At 36.1% G+C, this 27,240-nt stretch overlaps 1 protein-coding gene across 11 annotated transcripts in view; it reads right to left on the bottom strand.

Moving 5' to 3' along the window:
* Window positions 1-27,240, bottom strand: part of FUT8 (fucosyltransferase 8) — a 486,032-nt gene that overhangs the window by 111,374 nt on the left and 347,418 nt on the right. Inside the window, exon 1 of one of the 11 annotated variants that reach the window (XM_012438121.3) lies at window positions 18,355-18,397. The exons of the other annotated variants lie outside the window; for them this stretch is intronic. The gene's annotated coding sequence lies outside the window, so the exon portion shown is untranslated. Of the gene's footprint in view, window positions 1-18,354; window positions 18,398-27,240 lie in introns of those variants that run through there. 11 annotated transcript variants of the gene reach the window in all.

Genomic DNA, 27,240 nt, shown 5'->3' with positions numbered 1-27,240 from the left:
TCATAAGAAGAAGGTAGAGGAAGATTTTACTACAGAAGAGGAAAAGGTTATGTGTTATGTGGCTATTAGCTCTAAAGATAGAAGAAGTGGCCATGAGCAAGGAACACATTTTTAGAAACTGGAAAAGGCAACCAAACGAATAAACAAACAAACAAAAAACCCTAGATCCTCTCCTAGAGCTTCTCTAGGGAATCCAGCCCTCCTGACACCTTGGTTTCAGTCCAGTGAAACTTATTTGAGATCTCTGGCCTCCAAAACTGTACGATAATAAGTTTATGCTGTTTTAAGCCATAAAATTTGTTGTATTGGTCAAAGCAGCAATAGGAAATTAATACACACATATATAGATCCCTTTACAAATTGTCCTAAGATCAAATAGTTGATTTTTCTTTCAAAGTCTATTTAAATGAGGAAATATCTGTAAAAGTACTTAGCACAGTGTTGGGCAATAAATTTTATGAAGACTACTATTATATCTGAGCTTTGTCATTTTAGAGATGAGCTGTAATCTCAAAAAGTCTGGGCTATCTATTCTTATTATCACAGTTTAAGAGAATTTAATTTTTAAATGATAATTGGCAGCATTTAAATTCATATGTCAACATAGTCTTTTTTTTTTTTTTTTTTGCTTTGTCGCCCAGGCTGGAGTATAGTGATGTGATCTTGGCTCACCACAACCTCTGCCTCCCGTGTTCATATGATTCTTGTGCCTTACCCACCTGAGCAGATGAGCATGGTGGCATGTACTACCATACTCAGCTAATTTTTTTTACAATTTTAGTAGAGATGGGGTTTCACTGGGTTGACCAGGCTGGTCTAAACTCCTGGCCTCAAGTGATCCACCCACTTCAGCCTCCCAAAGTGCTGGGATTACAGGCATGAGCCACTGCACCCAGCCAACACAGACTATTGATACAAATACTCTAATACAAAAGGTTTTTTATAGCTTTTCTAACATTTTTTATATAACCTGATGAAGCCAAATTAACTGTCAATTACCTATACTACTTCAGAATACATGCTTAATAAACTAGCTATTGTTACAGCTATACCAAAGTAATTGGAGACATTTTACAATTTCCTATAAAATAGTATTCATTAACATTGAACAGGAACATAAAAAGTAACCATCCTCCAATCATGAGTTTTCGAGGCTACAGAATATCAATGAAAAAGGCTTCATTTGTATAAGCACAAAGTGAATAATAATAAAATGAATACAGTAGTTAGGTGCACAATTACCCAATTTATGAGCACACGTACATTCACAAATGAGGCATGTCCTGGTATATAGTTTTAAAAGTTATGTTTCTAAGACTTGGCTCTTAATCTCTTTCTGAATTAGGTGGCTGGTTTCTAGGAAACAATTTGAAAACTGAATAAAACTTCAATCTCTTGGGATTTATTTTGGCAGCAATATACCATAGGACAGGTGTGTCCTTTTTCAGAATATATTTTAATGATAGAAAAATTAACAATAAAAAGATTATGTCTCGGTTCTCCTTTTTATCTCATTTCTTCAAATATTGGTGGAATAAATACAAGAAGCAAAACAGCCATAAAAAATAGCATATGATCTTTTCAGTAGATTTCTGCGAAGATTTCCAATTTAATTATAATAAAACATAATGGAATTATAATAACCTAATCCAACTATGGGAATAAAAAACTGTAGATAAAGAAAAGTACTAGGAAAAAAATCACTCTAAATAAAAATACAGGAGAACTATTCTTTCCAAACTGCATCCAGAAAAGAGTCAATATGCATGAACAGTCTCTTTTTTGAATACTTAGGGAACAGAATGCTTCCTTATTATATTCAACATGCTAAAGATACACATTATCTAAGATTTCCACTTCTGGCTAAGACATTTACCATCCTGCCTGAAACAACTCAAAATCCAGATGAGATGTATTAAACAATGATCAAATGAAGCTGTAATCAGGCAACAAAGGGCAGTCATCATGAGAGAAGGAAAACAAATGATGACAGCCCTATGACTGTCCCATCTTACTGCATTCAGAGTTTCCAGACCACAGTATATGGAGGGGAAATGCAGATGGAGCCAGTATATTCACTGAGTTGAAGAAATGGAGCTAAGAGTCTAAAAAGACCAGGAAAGAGTTTGAATAACAGAACTGTAGAGGAGAGAGAACTCCAGAAATCTGCAAAGGTACCACTTGAGAATCAGCAGAGTACTTAGCACACACGTAAGGAACTACTCAGGCTGGGGAAAGAACTCTCTAAAAGGATTAGAGGAAGTAGTACCTGGGATTCATACAGATTAGCTAGAAACAGTTCCTGATCACACCAGCCAAACTAGAAAACGGTAATTTCTGGGGCACTGGGTAAAATGCTCAGAAGGATTTCGCCTCAATAGTAGGGAAATGTGCCCCAGACCAAACATTGCTTAGGTCCTGCTTAACAATTCTTAAAAAACAAAATAGGATCCAGTTATTTTTAAATAACCACATACCAGAACAAAATTTAAGAATATTAATAAATTATACAAAAGCTTCTAGTAACAAACAAGGTAAAATTCATATCTGGAATCCACAAAAGTTACCAGGCTTGCAAAAAAACAAGAAAAGTCAACCCATAAAGAGGAGTAAAATCAATCTATCAAAACCAACTTAAAACTGAAACAGATGTTAGAATCAGCATAGACATAACAGTTATTACGACTGTATTTCATATGTTCAAAAGTTAAGAGACAGGGAAGATATTAAAAAGATGTTAAAATTTTAATAAATAGGGCAGGCGCAGTGGCTTATGCCTGTAATCCCAGCACTTTGGGAGGCTGAGGTGGGCAGATCACCTGAGGTCAGGAGTTCGAGACCAGCCTGGCCAACGTCGTAAAACCTTGTCTCTATGAAAAATACAAAAATTAGCTGGGCGTGGTGGCACACATCTGTAATCCCAGTTACTTGGGAGGCTAAGGCAAGAGACTTGCTTGAACCCAAGAAGCAGAGGTTGCAGTGAGCCAAGATCACGCCTCTGCACTCCTGCCTGGGTGACAGAGCAAGACTGTCTCAAAAAAAAATTTTTTTTTAAATAGATATCCAAATAAAACTACTAGAGATGAAAACTGTAATGTCTGAAATGAAAAATATAGAGAATCAGATTTACTGCAGATTAAAATTGTAGCTTCTACCTAAGAAACTAAGAAAAAAGAGCAAATGAAATTCCAATTAAGTGGAAGAAACAAAGTAATAAAGATCAGAGAGGATATCAATGAAATGGAGGAAAAGAAAAACAGATAAAAATCAATGAAAATGGTTCTTTAAAAAAAATCAATTAAGCCGGCAAACTTTTTCCTAATAAATATTTTCGGTTTTACGGGCCAGCAAGCAAAATCAAGGCTATTACTTAGATACATATATAAAACATTTAAAATGTAACAACTTAAAAATGTAAAATCATTCTTAGCTTGCTAGCCATGAAAAAAAGAGGTGGTTGGTAGGATTTGACCCATGAATCATAGTTTTCCAAACCCTATTCTAGCCACACTGAGCAGGAAACATAAAGGGAATACTTCCCAACTCATTCAATAAAGTTAGTATTAGCTGGATATCAAATCCAGAGAAAGATATTATTAAAAAAAAATTGCAGAACAGTATCTCTCATGAACACAGATATAAAAATTCTAAAAAGTTTTAGCAAACTAAACCCAACCATATGTAATGTAGATAGTAAATCATGATTAATTAAGGTTTATCCTAGAAATGTAAGACTGGTTTAGCATCAAAAAATAAATAAAGGTAATTCTTCCTATAAACAAAATTTTACAAATCACATTATCTGAACAGATTCAGAAAAAGGACTTAACAAAAGTCTAATGTAAATTCTTGATAAAAAGTGTCAGAAACAGCCGGGTATGGTGGCTCATGCCTATAATCCCCGCACTTAGGGAGGCCAAGACAGGCAGATCACCTGAGGTCGGGAGTTCAAGACCAGTCTGACCAACACAGAGAAACCTCATCTCTACTAAAAATACAAAATTAGCCAGGCATGGTGGCACATGCCTGTAATCCCAGCTACTCGGGAGACTGAGGCAGAAGAATCGCTTGAACCCAGGAAGCAGAGGTTGTGGTGAGCAGAGATTGTGCCATTGCACTCCAGCCTGGGGAACAAGAGCCAAACTCTGTCTCAAAAAAAAAAAAAAGTGTCAGAAACTAGGAAATTAAGAAAATTTCCTCAACCTGATATCAAGCATCTATTAAAAACTTACTGTTAACACCACAGGTTAATGGTGAAAGCATAAATATATTTCCTCTCGGATCAGAAACAAAACAAGGATGTCCTCTCTCACCACTTCTATTCACCACTGTATTGGAAATTCTAGTCAGTAGAGCAAGGCAAGAAAAAGAAACAAAGGCATTCAAGTTGGACTGAAAGAAGCAAAGCTATCCTTGTTCACATGACATGATAATCTATGTTGAAAATCTGATGGTGTTTAACAAGGTTGCAGAATATAACATCAACATACAAAATTCAATTGTGTTTCTATATTCTAGCAAAAAAAACTGGAAATTAATATTTAAAACCACATATTAGTTTCAATAGCATCAAAAAATGAAAAAAATTAAGTATCAATCTGGCAAAAGATGGGCATGACTTAAAATTTAAAATGATAAAACAACACTGAATTTGTTTAGAAATTGACAGGCCAGTTCTAAAATTCATATGGAAATACAAACATCTAAAATACTCAATACAAATCAGAAAAAGGTAAAACTAAAGGGCAAACACCATCTGATATCAAGGCCTATTATATCTGGCTTGGAGTTGGTGTCTGAATGATTGAATGAATGAATGAACGAATGAACAAAAATTTTAAAAATAAAAAAATTTTAAACACCTATTATAAAACTACATACAATAATCAAGACAGTGAGGTACTGGTATAGAGACAAAGAGCATAATGAAACAGACAAGTCCAGGAATAGGCCCACACATAAATGGACACTCAATTTATTTTTTTAATGAAGTCACAAAGATAATTTAGCAGACAAAGGACAGTTTTTACAACAAGAGGCAAACAAGAAATATACCTTTTGACCCTCAGTTCAGCAAAATTATCTTAGATATGACAGAAAGGTGTGATCCATAAAAGAAAAAATGATAAACTGGATTTCACTAACATTAAAAGCTCTTCTTTTAAAAAGACACAGAGTACAAGAAAATCTTTTTTTTTTTTTTTTTGAGACAGAGTCTCATTCTATCACCTAGGCTGGAGTGCAATGGCGTGACCTTGGCTCTGGTGTGACCTCAGCTCACAACCTCCACTTCCCCATTCAAGTGATTCTTCTATCTCAGCCTCCTAAGTAGCTGGACTACAGGCGCGTGCCACCATGCCCAGCTGATTTTTGTATTTTTAGCAGAGATGGCGTTTTGCCATGATGGCCAGGCTGGTCTTGAACTCCTGGCCTCAGGTGATTCATCCGCCTCAGCCCAGCCAAGAAAATATTTTTAAATCCTACATCTGTTAAAGGACTTGTATCCAGACTACATGAAGAACTAAATCATCAGGAAAAAAATAAAATAAGCTCATAGGCAAAAAGATTTAAACAAATGTGTGAACAAAAAAGACAAAGAAGAATTAAGCACATTAAAAGATGCTAAACATTAGTCATTAGGTAAATCCAAGAAAGGTGGACTGTGTAGCTGCAGCACTAGAAATATAGGCTGGCCTGGTTCACTGCTTACATCACAAAACATGAAACAGGTAATCACTAGGATTTCCTGTAGATGATCCTCATTCCTATTTTAAAAGTCTTTAAGGATGCTTACATGTTAGGTTTTTCTGAGATTTGATGTATATTTCAAAAATTATTCTCCCCGATAAGAATTTGATGAAAATCTTTATTCAAACAAGAAGGTATCCTTCTAATATTCAAACATTAGCCCCATTCTAAAGGAATTCAGTGCATATAAAACAGAATATGAATACCAGTACATTACTGTTTTGCAGTCAGAATATGAAAAAATAGTGAGTTGCAGCCTAAATAGAACGATTACACAGCTCTCTGAGAAATTAAACAATTCTCATCAAAAATGCATTTAATAATTCATGTAAAACAGATTGCCTTTCTTAAACACTTTCAACAATTATGCCATGAATATTAGAAAGAATAAAGGCCTTAATTAAGAAAAAGGCCTTAATTAATAAACAACATTAGGAAAGAAAAGAGAATCATAAACACAGATAAAGAATTTTAAAACTTATCAAAAAATACTATGAATATTTTCAGGTACTTGCTTTAAAAACATGAAAAAAATAACTTCTAGAGGAATTAAACTACAAAATGAACAATAATTTATAGCAATTTTATTGCTGGTCAAAAATCTGTTGAATTTTCTAAAACTTTAAGTTCAAGCATTTTTATAGAAGTTTTACAAATATTCATAAAACATCTGAATCAAAATCCAGGAAATATAAAAAGAGAGGAAATCCTAAAATTCCATTCCTGAGATTAGTATAAGATTGATATAAAAGTAGACAAGGACAACAAAAAAATTAAAGATGAATTCAATTACAGGCTTATTTTCAAACTCCCAAATGATAGATTAGTAAATATAGCAATATATTAAAAAAATACATGACTGTCTCAACTTTATCCTAAGAATACTACATTGGTTTATTATTAGAAAAGCTATTAATTTAAATTGATTGTACTAACAAATTAAAACAAAATTGCAATCCCAATAGGAACAAAAAAAATCATTTGATAAAATTTAACATCTATTCATTACAAACATCTTAGCAAGAAAGAATGAATGGAAGGTAAACTATTTAATTCAGTAAGGAATATCAGAAATTCATACTAAATATCACATTCTATGGATCAACTCATCAGTAGTATTCCTTTTAAAGCTAAGAACAATAGAAGACAAGCCTGCCATCTATGCTTCTATTCATCACTGTACTGAAGGCCTTAGCCAATGTAATAAGATAAAGAAGAAGACAAGTGTAGAAAATGAAGAAACAAATGTTATTCAGATAATATAAACTTTAATATAGAAAATTCATAATAATCTACAAACTGTACTAATAAGAAAGTTCAGGAACATTGCTATACACAATATCAATATATAAAAATTAAAGTCCCTATACAATGACAACCACAAATTACTAAATGTGTTTTTAAAAATACCACATTTACAATAGTAATGAGAGAATCATAAACTTTCAAGGAATAAATCTAACAAAGAGCAATATAAGCTGTACATTAAAAAATTACAAATTTTGGCCAGGCGCGGTGGCTCACGCCCGTAATCCCAGCACTTTGGGAGGCTGAGGTGGGTGGATCACAAGGTAAGGAGTTCAAGACCAGCTGAGCCAAGATGGTAAAACCTTGTTTCTACTAAAAATGCAAAAAAATTAGCCAGGCATGGCACATCTGTAGTCCCAGCTACTCAGGAGGCTGAGGCAGAAGAATCACCCGAACCCAGGAGGTGGAGGTTGCAGTGAGCTGAGATCACGCCACTGCACTCTAGCCTGGGTGACAGAGTGAGACTCTATCTCAAAAAAAAAAAAAAAAAAAAAAAATACAAATTTTCTGAAGAAGTAGTTGTTTCCCAAATTGATCTATAAATTGAATGCAATTCTAATAAAAATTCCAAAAGGATTTTTTTAGTTGAATTTAGCAAAGTGATCCTAAAATATTTATGGAAAAGCAAAATCTCCAAAATAAGCTGGTTAATTTTGCAAAATAAGAAAAAAAAAGGGACTTCCCCCCCATCAGAACACAAAACAAAGTTTTAGTAATGGAAACAGTGTAATATTGGCACAAAGTCAGATAAATAAGACTAATGGAACACAATAATGCACCTAGAAAGAGATCCTAGCATATATGACACAGGTATCATTCTAAATTACAAGGGAAAGGATAAATCATTCAATAAATGGTGGTGACAGATGGTTTCACAGAAAATTCAAACTTAATCTGACAAAGAAAACTTTAAAATTTCGGAAGAAATTCTGCATTCTTCATGACCTTGGGAGAGAAAAGAATTTCTCAAGTAAGATTTTTTTTTAAGCCCAAACAATAAAGACTAATAAATCTGACTGCCTCAAAAATTAAAAATTTCTGTGCAATAAAATTAATAGACAAGTCAGATAAAGAGAATGGAAAATATATAATTAATATAGGATTATTATGTAAATTATATAAAGAACTCCTTCAAATCTATAATAAAAAGGCAAGGCAATGTAATAGAAAAATGTACAAAATATATGAACTAGCAGTTCATAGAGGAAAACTTTATTCATCAATAATCCTGGGAAATAATCAGCATTTTTTTGGTAACCAGGATATTCAAATTGAAACAGAGATATTCTCTCCTCTATTAGAATGGTGACAATTAAAAAGTGTGATGCTGAGTGAGGTGAGAACGCACAGAAACTGGAACTCTCACATATTCGTTTTTAAGGGCTGCCATAACAGAATAGCATAAAATGGGTGGCTTAAAAAACAACAGAAATTTATCACAGTTCTAGAGGCTAGAAGTCCATGATTAAGGTTACCAGGTTTGGTTTCTTCTGAGGACTCACTCACTGAGTTGCAGAAGTCTGTCTCTTCTCACTGTAACCTCAACACGTCTTTCCTCTGCTTGCAAGCCTCCCTTCTTTTGTTTGCTAAAACTCTCCCTTCTTATAAGGACACCATCAGATTGGATTAGGGTCCACCTTAATGACCTCATTTTAACTTAATCACCTCTTTAAAGTCCCTGTCTCCAAATATAACCACAACTGAGGGACTGGTTTAAGGGCTTCAATTTATGAATTTGGATGGGCAGGGGAAGCAGTTAAGCCCATAGCATACACTAAAGGTAGGAAAGTAAAATTAGAACAATTTGTTTAGAAAATATTGCTGAATTGCTCCAAAGTTGAAAATGCACATATATTAAGACCCGGAATGTATTCTTCTACAATTATCCTAAAGAAATTTTAGCACAGGTCCACAAGGAGACACTAGATGTCCATTAATAGAGAATGAATAAATAGTAAATTGTGGTTATTCATATTCAGTAATTTATTCTACAGTTAAAATGAACAAACTATACCTACGAGTATCAATCATGCACAATCTTACATGAATTTCAATGCTGAGCGAAAAAGTTGCAAAACATACCTAGATGTAGTATGATACATTCTTACAAATTTTAAAAAGATATAAAACAACATGTTTTCATGCATACTTATTTACATAATAAAAGAATAAAATGTGGACAGGAGGTATATTCAACACTCAGAATAAAAATTCCTCTGGAAAATAAGGAAGGAAAGCAGGATTAGAAAGTTACATATGTTGCAACCAATAAACATATGAAAAAATGCTCATCACTGGTCATTAGAGAAATGCAAATCAAAATCACAATGAGATACCAGTTACAATGGCGATCATTAAAAAGTCAGGAAACAGATGCTGGAGAGGATGTGCAGAAATAGGAACGCTTTTACACTGTTGGTGTGAGTATAAATTAGTTCAACCATTGTGGAAGACAGTGTGGCAATTCCTCAAGGATCTAGAAATGGTGGGTCAAATGGTAGCCATTTGATCCAGCAATCCCATTACTGGGTATATACCCAAAGGATTAAAAATCATTCTACTATAAATACACATGCACACATTAAGTTTATTGCAGCACTGTTTGCAGAAGCAAAGACTTAGAACCAATCCAAATGCCCATCAATGATAAAGAAAATGTGGCGCATATACACCATAGAATGCTATGCAGCTGTAAAAAAGGATGCGTTCATGTCCTTTGCAGGGACATAGATGAAGCTGAAAACCATCCTTCTCAGCAAACTAACACAAGAATAGAAAGCCAAACACCGCATGTTCTCACTCGTAAGTGGGAGTTGAACAATAAGAACACATGGACACAGGGAGGGGAACATCACACACCAGGGCCTGTAGGAGGATGGCGGGGGGCGGGGAAGGGAGGGATAGTATTAGGAGAAATACCTAATGTGGCTGATGGGTGCAGCAAACCACCTTGGCATGTGTATACCTATGTAACAGACATGCATGTTCTGCACATGTATCCCAAAACTTAAGTATAATAATAAAGGAAAAAAATTACATATGCTTCATTTATCTTTTGTATTGTTTTTGTTTCAATTTCATTTAGTTCTGTTCTGATCTTGGTTATTTCCTTTCTTCTGCTGGGTTTGGGTCTGGTTTGTTCTTGTTTCTCTTGTTCCTTGAGGTGTGACCCCAGGTTGTCTATTTGTGCTCTTTCAGACTTTTTGATGTAGACATTTAAGGCTAAGAACTTTATTCTTTTTAATTTCCATCTTGATTTCATTGTTGACCAATGATCATTTAGGAGCAGGTTATTTAATTTCCATATATTTGTATGGTTTTAAAGGTTCCTTTTGGAGTTGATTTCCAGTTTTATCCCACTGTGATCTAAGAGAGTACCTGATATAATTTCAATGTTTTTAATTTATTGAGACTTGTTTTGTGGCCTATCAAATGGTCTGTCTTCAGAAAGTTCCATGCACTGATGAATAGAATGTAAATATCTGTTAAGTTCATTTGTTCCAGGGTGGAGTTTAAATCCATTGTTTCTTTGTTGACTTTCTGTCTTGATGACCTGTCTAGTGCTGGCAGTGGAGTATTGAAGTCCTCCACTATTATTTTGTTGCTGCCTATCTCATTACTTAGGTCTAGTAGTAATTGTTTTATAAATTTGGGAGCTCCAGTGTTGGGTGTGTATGTTTAGATTGTGATATTTTCCTGTTTGACAAGGCCTTTTATGATTATATAATGTCCCTCTTTGTCTTTTTTAATTGTTGTTGCTTTTTGTTTTGTCTAAGAATTACTACTTCTGCTCACTTTGGGTGTCCATTTGCATGGAATGTCTCCCCCGCCGTCTTAAGCTTATGTCAGTCCTTACGTTTTAGGTGAGTCTCTTGAAGGCAGCAGATGTGTGGTTAATGAATTTGAATCCATTCTGCAATTCTGTATCTTTCAGATGGAGCATTTAGGCCATTTACATCCAACATTAGTATTGAGATGTGAGGTACTATTCCATTCATCATGCTATCTGTTGCCTGTATACCTTGGATATTTTTTTTTACTGTATTTTTGGTTTTTTTGAAAAGATAAATGATAGAACATTAGCAAGACTAACCAAGAAAAACAGAGAGAAGATCCAAAGAAGCTCAATTAGAAAATGAGCTTATGGTCACTGTGAAAATGACCATACAGTCAAAAGCAATCTACAAATTCAATGCAATCCCCATCAAAATACTGCCATAATTCTCCAAACAATTAGAAAAAACAATTCTAAAATTCACATGGAACCAAAAAAGAAGCACACAGAGCTAAAGCAAGACTGAGCAAAAAGAACAAATTTGGAGGCATCACACTACCTGATTTCAAACTATACCATAAGGCCATAGTCACCAAAACAGTGTGGTATAAAATCCATCTTGAGTTGATTTTTGTGTAAGACGAGAGGTGGTCTATGTGAGACACATAGACCAATGCAACAGAATAGACAACCCAGAAATAGACTCCAATACTTACAGCCAACTGATCTTTGACAAAGCAAACAAAAACATAAAGCAGGGAAAGGACACCCTATTCAACAAATGGTGCTGGGATAACTGACAAGCCACATGTAGGAGAATAAAACCTCATCTCTCACCTTACACAAAAATCACCTCAAGATGGATCAAGGACTTAAATCTAGGACCTGAAACTATTCAAAAATCTAGAATATAATGTTGAATGAAACCCTTCTAGACATTGGCTTAGGCAAAGACTTCAAAAGCAAATGGAACAAAAATAAAGATGAACAGGTGGGACTTTAAAGAGCTTTTGCAGAGCAAAAGTAACAGTCAGCAAACAGACAACCCACAGAGTAGGAGAGAATCTTTTCAAACTATGTATCTGACAAAGGACTAACTAATACACAGAATCCACATGTAACTCAAACAAATCAGCAAGAAAAAACAATCCCATTAAAAAGTGAGCTAAGGACATGAATAGACAATTCTCAAAATAAGATATACAAATGGTCAAAAAACACATGAAGAAATGCTCAACATCACTAATAATCAGGAAAATGCAAATCAAAACCACAATGTGATACCACTTTACTCCCACAAGAATGGCCATTATCAAAAAAATAAAAAAATAATAGATGTTGGCATGGATGTGGTGATCGGAGAACACTTCTATACTGCTGGTGGAAAAGTAAACTAGTACAGCCAATAGGGAAGCATGTGGAGATTCTGTAAAGAACTAAAAGTAGAACTACCATTTGATCCAACAATCCGACTACTGGGTATCTACCCAGAGGAAAAGAAGTCATTATACAAAAAGATACTTGTACGTGCATGTTTATAGCAGCACAATTTGCAATTGCAAAAACGTGGTGCCAGCCAAAATGCCCATCAATCAACGAGTGGATAAAGAAACTGTGTATGTATGTGTATGTGTGCATACATATATATATGTATATGTGTGTATATATATATGTATACACACACAGTGTTCATATATATATATGTGAGTTTAGTGGAAAATACATGAATAAATTTAAGGTACAATATTATACATAATAACAAGCCTAGTCCCCACGAACCTCATGTTACTATTGATAGTGTCTTATTTTTCGCAAATGTTTTATATATTTTAACAGCTGCAGAATATTCAACCCATGGAGACATCATAATCTCTTAACCTCCCCTACTGTTATTTAAATTTAAGTTGTTTCTATAACCACTTATTTAATGTAAGTGCTTATTTGTCACTCTTCCCTGCTACATTCAAATCTACGAGGGCACTATTCTATACCTAGCACATGACAATCTCTGACACATAGTAGTTGCCTCATTAATATTTTTGGCATAAATGAAGTAACACAAGCAAATCACTGACTACTTCGAGCTAGGAGGAAAAAGAAGAATGAAATGGTAAAGGCAGGAAAAAATAACAAAGCTCTGTCATATAATCAGCTAAAGATCAGTGAAGTGAAAATAGAACATGTGTAAAACTGAAATATAAGTAAATGGAAAATCCAATTGACACACCTTTCACAAACAGGTTTTGCATTAAGAAATGAGTATCTTTAAAGAAAGAAAATGTCCAAAACATAGATTACTGTGGGGAATTTTAGACACATTATTCTAAGGTTTACTTGATTAAAGTATACAATACTAATCCTATTTATAAAGTTACTCTATTAAAATCTACTGGTTTTCTGAAAAAATATTCTAGACCACAATGAGATTTCTCTCACCAGTAACATCTAATTTTCTGCATGTACTCAAAAGAGAAAGAATCTTTGGTGAGAATATCTTATGGGCACTGGATTTACAGTAGATTACTGAATTTTTGTTAGAGAATATGTATTAAGCGGACCTAATAAAATTAACTATTACTGGAAATTTCTTTTTCCCAATAAAGAAAGCAGTTAATGGCTTTATTAAGAAATAGACCTTGGTTATGTGCCAATTCACACTATCACAAATCTTTTCAATATAAGGTTCAATAGTAGGGTAAATGATAGTAACACTGTAATTACTAGTTTATGAAGTGAAGCAGAATACTTAGGACAAAATGTTGAAAACAGACTTCTAAACCTTGTATACCAAAGAGTATCTCTAGATGTCCGGCCCAGGAATGTATTCTGGAATTCTAAGTATGGGCTTCCTGAAACAGAACTGTAAGGCCTTTATATGACATAGGTCCAAACTCAAGCAGCTTGCTTATCATCCTGTACCAGCCACTCCCTAGCATGAGTAAGAATTTAAAATATTTCTAAAAATACTCATAACCAAACCAAGAAATAAATCAATTTCCAAAAAGGAAATTTTGCTTCCTTTCAAGCACATCTTCAATTTTTAAGAAATGCTTTAAGATAAAGATGAAGAAGAGGTGAACCAGTGTTAAAAGTGGGAGATGGGAGAAACATAGTAATACTCAGTGAGTTTGAGTTTTCTCCTCTTTCTTTTCAGAAAAATGATTATCTTATTTATATGCCTGATACTGATACCGTATTCTCAAATTTTTCTTTCTTTACTTTAAAGCTGATGACTGAGCTGTGTTTGCTTATTTCTCATTTATAAGGTAGGAAACAAGGCTCAGGCAGAAATTAAATGTTATGTTCAGAGACTTATTAAAAAATATTCGGCCAGGTGCGGTGGCTCACACCTGTAATCCCAGCACTTTGGGAGTCCAACACAGGCAGATGAGGAGGTCAGGAGATGCAGACCATTCTGGACAACATGGTGAAACCCCATTCTCTACTAAAACACAAAAAAATTAGCCAGGTGTGGTGGTGCATGCCTGTAGTCCTAGCTACTTGGGAGGTTGAGGGAGGGGAATCACTTGAACCTGGGAGGTGGAGGTTGCAGTGAGCCAAGATTGCACCACTGCACTCCAGCCTGGCGACAGAGCGAGACTCCGTCTCAAAAAAAAAAGAGTTCCAAGAACCATCAAAACATTTGCAAATTTTTTACTTCTAAATAAAATACATCTTCCAATAATATTTCAGTAATTATAGTATTGGAATAGTAATTATACTACTATGAAAACACATTATTTTCCTACACAATTCAGTAATTAAACTAAGTTGAAGAACTGAAGAAAAGATCTCTATCAAGAAACATTCAAAGCTAAATTAGTAAATAGATGCATACAGAGTAAATAGAGACAAACCATAACACTATTACTTAACAGAACAAAACTGTTTTTAGTAAATTGAGCCAAACAATATCACTATCACATAACAGAATTAAAAATATATTTTTTTAGACAGGGTCTCATAGTAAGCTGATATAAATACAGCTTACTATTTATAGTAAGTAGCCTTGACCTCCTGGGCTCAAGCTATCCTCCCACCTCAGCTTCCAGAGTAGGTGGGAACTACATGTGTATGCCACCACGCCCAGATAATTGTATTTTTCATTTTTTTGTAGAAACAAGGTCTCACTATGTAGCCCAGACTAGTCTCCAGCTCCTGAGCTCAAGCAATCCTCTCACCGCAGTCTCCCAAAATGCTGAGAATACAGGCATGAGGCATCACGCCTGGACAACAGATTATATTAAAACACATTAAGAACAAATTGACTGTGAGATGGCATGAGTCACAAATACCTGGCTCAATGTTAAACTGATTTAGTTGTCCATATTAGTCAGTGCTACTAGAGCCAACTGTCCTCAGTGTTATATGACAGATGTTTAGAGTTTCCAAGCCTCCAAAGACAAATTCTGTTCCACCATCACGGACTTTATTCCAAGTCAAGCCATTCTGTGATATGCACCATTCTTCTTAAGTGTGGATAAATAAGATTAATCCACCACCATCAGTGAAAAGATCATTCAAATCAGTACCTTTTAAACTGTTGGTTAAGTGCATTATCTAGAATAACAGTATAGGGATTTAAACTACAGTTTTTACAGGAAGACAGATTTTATTAAAAGTTTTACCATTTATTAGCTTTGTGACTCTGAACAAGTTATTTAACCTTTCTAAGCTCCTGTATCCTTATCTGTTCTATGAAAATAACAATAGTACCACAAAGACTTATTTTGAGGACCAAATGTTCCAAAATAGTAGGGGCTCAATAAATGTTATCTATCAAAATTATTTATTGTGTTCTATTGTGGAATGGCACAGATTACTGGTAAACAATTTTATGGTACAGCCCCTCAAATCTTTAAAAGGATTACAAGGAATATGATGACAGCTTCCTCTTACCAATTATGCTGCTGAGCTAACTACGATGTCTATGGTCTAGAGAAAATTTAATAAAATTCTACATATCACAGTAAGTGTTTAAACAGACCATGCTTGGAAAACTCAATAGACTAACATATAGCAAGTCCTATGAGAGAAAACAACCACAAATTTTACACTATGATTTTCTTTTTAAAATCTATTATACCATCAAAGAATTCTGTAGTTGATATTCTTGAGGTTGGTTATTTGTATATTTGCTTTCTTATTATGCTACCTTGGAAGTAGTAGTTGAAAATTATCTAAAAAAATAAGTAACTCCTGGCTGGGCGTGGTGACTCACACCTGTAATCCCAGGCCAGTTTGGGAGGTCTTTGGGAGGCTGAGGCAGGCAGATCTCAAGGCCAGGAATTTGAGAACAGTCTGGCCAACATAGTGAAACCCTGTCTCTACTAAAAACCACAAAAAATTAGCTGGGTGTGGTGGCATGTGCCTGTAATCCCAGCTACTCGGGAGGCTGAGGCAGGAGAATCATGTGAACCTGGGAGGCGGAGGTTGCACTGAGCCGAGATCTCGTCATTGCACTCCAACCCAGGCAACAGTGCGAGACTCCATCTCAATCAGTGAATAATTCCCCTAACTATTCTGTAAATCGATATCATCATCTCCTTCAAAATCTTGAAGAATGAAAGATGGCTCTTAAAAACTTCAGTAACAATCAAATAGCTGATCATGTAAGAAAGGAAGTCAGTCCTACAGAACAATGGTTTAGATAACTGCTATAAATGAATTAACAATTTTGGAAAGAATACTATAAAAATTATATGACAATATCAAGAGTTCTAAGTGAATACCGCTGCTGTCAAAGCAATGATTAATAACTATGCTTTATCTTCAAACTATGCACACTCATACCCAAGTAAAAAGATGTAGTTTTTATTATAGCAAATCTATATTTAAAATCAAAACACATCAAAATTACAACTTTCCATTTTACATATGTATGTGCATGTGTTCATCTCCATGTATACTTTCTCTAACCCAGTTAAAAAAATAATCATTCCAAAAGGGTAAAAAAAACCCAGAGCCTAAAGAGGACAAAAATTAATCTTCAGTTCTACTGACAAAGGTTTTAGATTCCAGATCACCAATTTGTCATGTCATTTTACAAACTTCATTTCCATTGTCATTGGATAAATTTACATTTCCTAGCCCAGGTGATATTAATTATGCTGATACTTTTCAGAAACAAAGATAGTCATGGTAATTGTTTACCAGCCACGGCAGGAATGTTTTAGGCTAGAAATTAGGTGAGAGAATGTGTGGAAGATAAATTGTCATTATTTGATAAAGAATGTATGTCAATTCTACTTAATTCAAAGTGAACTTTATTCTCAAAATCAAGTAAGTGGTTTTAGTTCTAATCCAGACTGAGGTATATATCATGAAAGTGAGGAAACAAAATACTTTACTTTTAAGGAGGATGAAGTGAACCCTGGAAACAAATTTTCTTTATCATGTCATCTAAATAAGAAATTCTAATATTTTTAGTTCATATTAAAACAGCCAAATAGACTGTATTCCAGTTCAAGAAAATATATTTGAAATTATGCTAGCTGATGGCATTCTGATTATTATATCCTCTCATATTAACCATATTGAGACACTTTCAGGAGACTTAGGAATCATTAATTAATAAATACAGTAAATATAAAGTGCTAGGTAAGTGCCATTAACAAATATTAAATATTCTAATGCATAAGATGAAACTTTAAGAACACACATTTGAAAGTGGTTTTGATAGTGACAGAAGGCAGAGAAACTCTAGGCAGACAGGAGCAAGTCCCTGGCAAAATCCCACCTTCAAGCCGAAAAGCCCGAAACCAGCAGCCCAAAGTGAAAACTTCCATCCCTGTGTGCCCGCTCTCTCCCAATTGGTCGTTTCTCAATTATGTCTTTTTACCAGTCGAATGCTATCTTTTCCAAAACTACCTATGGCCCATCCCAACCTGCATCCTGTACCTATAAAGACCCCAGGCTCAGTCTGGGGAGAAGTGGTTGCATACTGAAGAGAGGTGACTTAACTTCAGAGATGGTGACTTAACTTCAGAGATACCAGTCGAATGCTATCTTTTCCAAAACTACCTATGGCCCATCCCAACCTGCATCCTGTGCCTATAAAGACCCCAGGCTCAGTCAGAGGGGAGAAGTGGTTGGATATTGAAGAGAGGTGACTTAACTTCAGAGATGGTGGCTGGATGAGGCCACTTGACTTCAGAAAAGAGAGGAAGAGAGGCAGCTTGTCTTCAAGGAGAGCGACCTGCCCTTTCTGTCCCTTTCTTGCTCCCCTCTCCACTGAGAGCTGTTTTCATCACTCAGTAAAATTCTCTATATTCACCATCCTTCAATTTGTCTGCATGACTTCCTTCTTCTTGGGCACCAGAAAAGAATTCAGGAGGTACCACATGACGATACCCAAAAAGTCTATCACACTGGCCCTCTGCCCTCGCTGGCAGAAGGCAGCCACCTGACACAATGAGGCAAGGGACCCACTGAGCTGACAAGACACAGCTATCTGCAAACAATGGAGCTAAAAGAGCATTGCAACATACCCTCTGAAGCCTTGGCGTCACAGACACCCTTACCTGGATGCTGCTGCAGGGCCTGCATGGAGTTTGCTTCTGCCACTGCTGAAGCAGCTGGTGGTCCCTGCACTCATTCACTTGCACACTCCCTCCGGTGAGGGGTGGAGTCTGGAAGACCCAAGTAAACAGAGTAAGCTCCTGCCAGGCTGCTGGCCAGTTCCTGCACTTGCTCACTCCAGTTCCTGTACTTGTTCACACACTCCATCCCTTCCACAAGGGGTTAAGCAGGGTGGGCTGAGTAAAGGAGGCACCCCTGTCGTTAAGTCCAGCAAAGGGGTCAAGAAAATATCCTGCATCAGTTTTCACTAATTATTTTTTGATTAGTTTTAATGGAGATTTATTAAAAGTCAAATTTGGCATTGTGAAATTTGTTAGAAAAGTGCATCTTAGAGAAGCTCATCATTTCACAACTATTTTAATTTCTGTATTAGTATCACATTCTGCTGGGAACACTGTGGACCCCTCAGTGGTGACTGAGCAACCCCAAGCTTCTGGAAGAATTGGCAAAACCCAAGCTATCTGAAACAATCAGAAGAAATTACTGTTGATTTTTAACCTGTAAATTCTCTTAGAATTTGAAATGAGCTATTTGCTTTGTGAGGCCTGTTGCCTACTGTATAGATCATATTTGAGAAAATGAAGAATAATGTGAAAAGCTGAGATGTAACTTGTAACTTTGCCTCTGCTGAGCTGCAACTTGTAACTTTGGCTCTGCTGAGCTTTTCTGGTAAAAACAGGAACACTGTGAAAGGGACTAACCACATAGGTTGACTGCCTGAGAGAGATGACAGCATGTAATAGGCTTCTCGTTGCAGACAGCCTATAAATGGACATGTAATGGAGAGGCTTATTACCTAGATTCCTTTCCCAGGAAAGGCATATCGATTATTGCCCTGGAAAGGGAATGTGACCCTTATGGAGAGCCTATAAACAGAAGCATGAAGGGCGTCTGTCATGAGGAAAATCCTCTGTGGTTGAGATAAGGATGTAAAAGTCTTTCTTCTCCCACTGCTCCTCCAGGCCTGCAAGGAGGCCCCATCCTCTTGCAGCTTTGTGGTCAGGCTTGGTTGTCCTGTGTTAGATCCTGTTCCCCCTGCAGCTGTGAGCCCAATGTATTTTTGCTGATATAAGTTTATGTTTAACCTCTATTCTTGCTAAGGTGTATGATTTCTATGCTGACACACAGAAAAGTTATCTTTACATTGTTCTGCTTTTATAATACCACGCTGTGATTTCTGTGCACCAGCTTTTGCAAATGTATTCTTTTTGTATGATCATTTCCACACTGTTGTGTAGCCTCACTCCCTCTCCCCTACTCAAAGAGTCCAGTAAAAAACTGAGGTTTTCAGAGGAATGTCAGACATCCACAGAGCAGCATTATGTGGTGTCTCCCCTGGGCCGAGCTTTAAGGAAAACTTTTTCCTTGTCTCTCTCTTTTTCACTGACCACTCGATCACTTTGAGAGATCTTAAACCCATGTTGATATACTGGGAGCTGGTCTCTCTGATAACATTCCCTTACATGGGAATTCTACAGACAATATTAATCTATATCTTTACACTATGAAACCCAGAATCTGGAGAGAGATCTAAGATGGCTGACCACTAGCAGCTCAGGATTGTAGCTCCCAGTCAAAGTGCAGAGAACGAGAGGATGCCACACTTTCAGACGAATTTTTGTTGCTCATGGACCAGGAGATTCCCAGCGGAGGAGCCCCAAGGATCACCAGTGCGACTCTTGTGGCCAGCGCGGCGGTTTTGCTGGCGCCTCAGCGTGGCAGTTCTTGGTACAGAGTGAGTGCAGTTCTTAGTGCAGAGTGAGCGGGACTGGGTCCCCTTTTGGCCGATTCCCGGGCAGAAAAGCACCATCAATCTTAACACTGCTGTTTTGGCCGGCGCAGTGGATTGCTCAGATTTCGGCGCTGGGAATCAAAAAGTTGGACGTCCACTCAGAAACCTAATTTGAAAGTCGGAAATCACAAAGACGACAGGTGGATAAATTTACAATGATGGGAAGAAACCAGCGTAAAAAGGCTGAGAATACCCAAAATCAGAATGCCTCTCCCTCTACAGAGGATCACAGTTCCTCATCAGCAACAGAACAAGCCCTGATGGAAAACGAGTGTGTTCCATTAACAGAAGTAGGCTTCAGAAGGTGGATGATAAGAAACTTCTGTGAATTAAAAGAACTTGTTCTAACCCAATGCAAAGAAACTAAGAACTTTGAAAAAAGGTTTGACGAAATGCTAACGAGAATAGACAATTTGGAGAGGAATATAGGCGAATTAATGGAGCTGAAAAACACAACACGAGAACTTCGTGAAGTATGCACAAGTTTTAACAGTCGAATTGATCAAGCAGAAGAAAGGATATCAGAGTTCGAAGACCAACTTTACGAAATAAAATGAGAAGTCAAGATTAGAGAAAAAAGGATAAAAAAGAATGAGCAAAGTCTCCAAGAAATATGGGACTATGTGAAAAGACCTAATCTACGTTTGATAGGTGTACCTGAATGTGACGAAGAGAATGAATCCAAGTTGGAAAATACTCTTCAGGAGATTATTCAGGAAAACTTTCCCAACCTAGTAAGACAGGACAATATTCAACTCCAGGTAATACAGAGAACACCACAAAGATATTCTTCAAGAAGACCAACCCCAAGGCACATAATCGTCAGATTCATTAGGGTTGAAATGAAGGAGAAAATACTAAGAGCAGCCAGAGAGAAAGGTCAGGTTACCCACAAAGGGAAGCCTATCAGACTTACAGCAAATCTCTCAGCAGAAACCCTGTAAGCCAGAAAAGAGTGGGGGCCAATATTCAACATCCTTAAAGAAAAGAACTTTCAACCCAGAATTTCATATCCAGCCAAACTGAGCTTCAAAAGCAAAGAAAAAAATAAAATCTTTTGCAAACAAGCAAGTACTTAGAGATTTCACCATCACCAGGCCTGCTTTGCAGAAGCTTCTGAAAGAAGCACTATACCTATAAAGGAGCAAGCAGTATCAGCCTTTCCAAAAATATATCCAGCTAGCATCAAATGGCAGTATTAAACTCATACATATTATTAACTGGATAAAAAGCCAAAACCCATCAGTACACTGTATCCAGACCCATCTCACATGCAACGATACACAAAGACTCAAAACAAAGGGACAGAGGAAGATTTACCAACCAAACAGAGAGCAAACATAAATAAATAAATAAAAAGCAGGAGTTGCAATTCTCATCTCTGATAAAATAGACTTTAAAGCAACAAAGATCAAAAGAGGCAAAGAAGGACGTTACATAATGGTAAAAGGATCAATGCAACGAGAAGAGCTAACGATCCTATATATACACGTACCCAATACAGGAGCATCCAGATACATAAGACAAGTTCTTAATGACTTATAAAGAGACTTAGCCTCCCACACAATAATAGTGGGAGACTGTAACATCACATTGTTATGGAACTCTCAAATACACAAAACATACATTCTTATCAGTACCATACCACACCTATTCCAAAAGTGACTACATAATTGGAAGTAAATCACTCCTCAATAATTGCATAGCATTTCATAGGTTTAAATGAAATATTGGTTGGTTGCTTCTTTATTATTTTCTTCCCTTATTCCTTCCTGTTTTCATTGTTAAGCACAATTATTGGCATAAAAGAGGTTTTCAATTCCCATTTTTAGACTGCATTCTAGCCTAGGCAATAAAGCAATACTCCCGTTCTCTCTCCCTCTTTCTCTTCTTCTTCTTCATTCTTTTTTTTCTTTCTCTGTTTCTTTCTTTTTTTTTCTAAAAATAAAAAAAGAAAGAAACCCAGAATCTGTAATGTTCATGAAAAATATTGAACATTTCAAGAACAAAAGAAAATCTGGTTTGACTGCTATTGAAATTTTTCCTATTTCAAAATAAATGTAGTAGATTCCCCTCTTAACTTCAATAATCATTTAAGTTATATTATTCTTTATTACAACTATTAAACTACTCTATCACTTAAAATAAGTAAAAGGTATACAAGTATTGACACATAAAGACTCACAAAAGGAGTACAGTGCAAGTGATTATGTTTTACAGTGATTCAAGGAAATAATTCAGAAAATATGGCAAAGTCAACAATCTAGGATTACACTGGAAATACTATAGAATTATGTTGGGGATTATAAACAGTAACAGAGCCTAGAAGGACTGATCAATTGCCTGAATACTAGTATTATAGAAACTAAACTGGATATATTACATGATCTCAGAGGATGTGAAGAAAATGCAAAAGAAATTACCAAATTACCAAAACCACACCAATACCATGTACAGAACATGAGGTGCTGACATGTAGTGTCCAACAAATGTCTACCAAATGAATGATGCATTAAAGAATGACTCGAGATAGTAGTTTCCCGACAAGTAGAAAAGAGGAATATCTTCCACAAAAGACAGAAATACATGAGATGCATTGTTCCCAATGCTGACAAAACATTCAGGTTCAAATAAAGTTTCAATAACTCAACAGACTGTAGATCAATAGGGATTATTTTAAGAGGAGAAGGAGATTGAATATGCCTGAAAACTTCTAAGGGTATTCTAGAAGATTAACTGTCCTACCTAGAATGAAATGTCTTTTAGTGTCATTAGACAGAACTAGGCTATTAAAGTAAAAGAATAAAATGCCTTAAATGTGAGCTTAGTATCATGTCCTCTGGTAGAGTCCTCCTTTGCCTTCCACCAAAGGCTGAAGTTTGAACAGCTTAATATACGAAATACGCACAAAGTTGCAGAAAAATATTTGTAATGAATCCCTCAGTTAATAAGAAACTTCCTGAAGAACTATGAGGTGAGATCTAGAAGTAATGATCTTTTGTTTATTCCCAGTTTTTTTTTCTTAATCTTGCAATAAGAGTTTACATTTTTTTAAGTTAAAACCAGCTCATGCAAAGAATTATTACAATCTGTGACTTGCCTGTGGTTTTAATGACATCAGTAAAGTGTGCTGTTACTAGAGTATACATGACATACACACACACACACACACACACACACACACACACACAGTCTGCTTCAATACTTCATCAAAAGTACATATTTCTCTTGATTTATGTGCCACAATAGTTTAAGAGAAAGGCAACAACTAATTTTCAGCTGAGATATTAAACACGGAGCTCCTTCATAAACCATTCTAGCTTCAAACTATACTACCTGAGATTAGGACCCAAGATAAAGATTCTCTTCTGCTTCCCCTCATCTCACCAATGAAAAAAAAAAAGATTATCTGTTTGCAAAATCACAATCATACTACTACCTCACCTCTAATAACTTAACTGACTTTCATCCAACAATATCAAGCTGCTTTGCCAATGATAATTAAGCTACACAAAACCCCAGGGAAGTAAGTTAACAACTGAAGGTTAATTCTTTCAAAGAAAGACTTGCATTTTTCTTGTATTATTATCTTGCTGCCTGGCTGATGTGTAACATACTTGTCAGAACAAGGGAGTTGAACTTCAAAGATATAATGTATTGTAAGCTCTCAGAAGTGGAATCTCATGCCCATTTCATGTTCTTAAATACTTCGATCTAAACCTGAACAACTGTCTTTGCCTATTATTGAAAACAATGACAAGTGATAGGCCAAGAGAAACCCATATAGACCATTAATACCAACTCCAAGAGTAAATCTGAGTTGCTTCATATTAAAATGGAAAAATTTTTAACTAATTCACATTCATTTAAGTAACTTAAATGTATTCACACTATTCTTTGTGTGAGGGAAGAATTAACCTTTTGCACAAAAATTTCTAGGCTTTGTTTCCAAAGTGATAACAAAGTGGTTTCTGTTTTCTTCCATTACTGTAAAACAATGTGATGGTGTGTGTGTGTGTGTGTGTGTGTGTGTGTGTGTGTATTTTTCAAATAAAATATAGGTAAAAGACCCCAAACTAAAGGCTGTAACATTTTGCCAAGTCAAAGCAGAAATGTTTTTGTTTCTCCCCAATAATGAAATGACCAATGTCTATAATTCCCAAAATACAGCAATGCCACCACCTCTTTTCCCCATGGAGAATTTTATCCAGGGAGATGGGAGTGCCAGAAGGTAAAAGAAAACTACTATCCTTTGTTCTTAGACATGTATCACCTTGAAGTATGAAGCCTATTTCCAAAAAAATACAACAAATAGGAGACTAGAAAAACAATTGTTTATGCAGGATTTCTCTGAGTTATTGAACCCTTAAGTTACCTGGTAGTGTTTTAGAATCCTTTACTACTCTGGAGGTAAGAATCACAATATAGAGGGTGTGTGTATTTTTCAAATAAAATATAGGTAAGAGAACCCAAACTAAAGGCTGTAACATTTTGCCAAGTCAAAATAAAAATGTTTTTGTTTTCTAGATACTAATATATTCTAGATATTAATCCCCATTTAGTTAATGGACGAATGAAGCATTGGCTTTTACCATGCTCCTATCTAGGCAATTAAACCTTTTTTATTAGCAGTATTTTCTATAGTTTGGTCAAGAGGAGAAACAGAGGATATCTTAAGGGATTTTCCCAATGGTACCTATTCTTTGTCTCCATGATGCAAAGACATGAAAACAATTATGCAGGTTAAGTCAAGATGTTTGGATTTCAATAAGAGAGGACACAAACAGATGGAGAAACATTCCATGTTCATGGTTAGGAAGAATTAATATCGTGAAAATGGCCATACTGCCCAAAGTAATATACAGATTCAATGCTATCCCCATCAAGCTACCAATGACCTTCTTCACAGAACTGGAAAAAACCACCTTAAACTTCATATGGAACCAAAAGAGAGCCCGCATAGCCAAGTCAATTCTAAGCAAAAAGAACAAAGCAGGAGGCATCACACTACCAGACATCAAACTCTACTACAAGGCTACAGTAATCAAAACAGCATGGTACTGGTACCAAAACAGAGATATAGACCAATGGAACAGAACAGAGGCATCGGAGGCAACACAACATATCTACAACCACCTGATCTTTGACAAACCTGATAAAAACAAGCAATGGGGAAAGGATTCCCTGTTCAATAAGTGGTGTTGGGAAAACTGGCTAGCCATATGCAGAAAGCAGAAAATGGACCCCTTCCTGACACCTTACACTAAAATTGACTCCAGATGGATTAAAGACTTAAACGTAAGACCTAACACCATAAAAACACTAGAAGGAAACCTAGGCAAAACCATTCAGGACATAGGAGTAGGCAAGGACTTCATGACCAAAACACCAAAAGCATTGGCAACAAAAGCCAAAATAGACAAATGGGACCTAATCAAACTCCACAGCTTCTGCACAGCAAAAGAAACAGTCAATAGAGTGAATCGGCAACCAACAGAATGGGAAAAAATTTTTGCAGCCTACCCATCTGACAAAGGGCTGATATCCAGAATTTACAACGAGCTAAAAAAGATTTACAAGAAAAAAACAAACAAGCCCATTCAAAAGTGGGCGAAGGACATGAACAGATACTTTACAAAAGAAGACATACATGAGGCCAACAAGCATATGAAAAAATGCTCATCATCACTGGCCATTAGAGAAATGCAAATCAAAACTACATTGAGATACCATCTCACACCAGTTAGAATGGCGATCATTAAAAAATCTGGAGACAACAGATGCTGGAGAGGATGTGGAGAAATAGGAACACTTTTACACTGTTGGTGGGAGTGTAAATTAGTTCAACCATTGTGGAAAACAGTGTGGCGATTCCTCAAGGACCTAGAAATAGAAATTCCATTTGACCCAGCAATCCCATTACTGGGCATATATCCAAAGGATTATAAATCGTTCTACTATAAGGACACATGCACACGAATGTTCATTGCAGCACAGTTTACAATAGCAAAGACCTGGAACCAACCCAAATGCCCATCGATGATAGACTGGACAGGAAAAATGTGGCACATATACACCATGGAATATTATGCAGCCATTAAAAACGAGGAGTTCGCGTCCTTTGTAGGGACATGGATGAACCTGGAAACCATCATTCTCAGCAAACTGACACAAGAACACAAAATCAAACACCACATGTTCTCACTCATAGGCGGGTGTTGAACAAGGAGAACACATGGACACAGGGAGGGGAGCACTATACATGGGGGTCTGTTGTGGGGGAGTGGGGGGGACAGCAGGGGGGTGGGGAATTGGGGAGGGATAGCATGGGGAGAAATGCCAGATATGGGTGAAGGGGAGGAAGGCAGCAAATCACACTGCCACGTATGCACCTAAGCAACAACCTTGCATGTTTTTCACATGTACCCCAAAACCTAAAATGCAATAAAAAAAAAAAAAAAAAAAAAAAAAGATGTTTGGATTTCAGCATGAACTCATCCCCTTCCATGTGAGTTTCTTTTTATGCCATGTGACAAATGAACTAGATATGCTGGGTGACAATATACTTACTGCAAAGTTTCTAATTCTAAAGACTGAGAACTAATGTTTTTCCTGTTTTAAATGGTTATTAAAATACTCAATTTTATGGCATGAACTCATGGTCACCAAATGATTCTTATTTTGTGCAATATTATGAAGAAAAAAGTGTTAGCTTATAAGGACAAAATCAAGTAATCAGAGCTCTCAACAAAAAACTGCTAGGAAAGTCATGTCACCAATGAAAAAAATGATTATGTTTGCAAAATCACAATCATAACTCTACCTTACCTCTAATAACCTAACTGCCTTTCATCCAACAGTATCAAAGTGCTTTGCCAATGCTAATTAAGCTATACAAAACCCCAGGGAGGTAAGTTAACAACTGAAGGTGGGGTTATCCATTGGTATGTCATATCTCCAACAGATTGGGTTATCCACTGGTATGTCCTATCTTTCCGTTTCTTTCCTCTAAGATAGGGAGGATACCTTTGAAAGG

Source organism: Aotus nancymaae, unplaced genomic scaffold (genome assembly GCF_030222135.1).
Source record: "Aotus nancymaae isolate 86718 unplaced genomic scaffold, 86718_ANA_hifiasm-v0.15.2.pri h1tg000011l, whole genome shotgun sequence".
In the NCBI taxonomy this organism is placed as follows: Eukaryota; Metazoa; Chordata; class Mammalia; order Primates; family Aotidae; genus Aotus; species Aotus nancymaae.
This window is presented reverse-complemented; position numbering and strand designations above follow the sequence as displayed.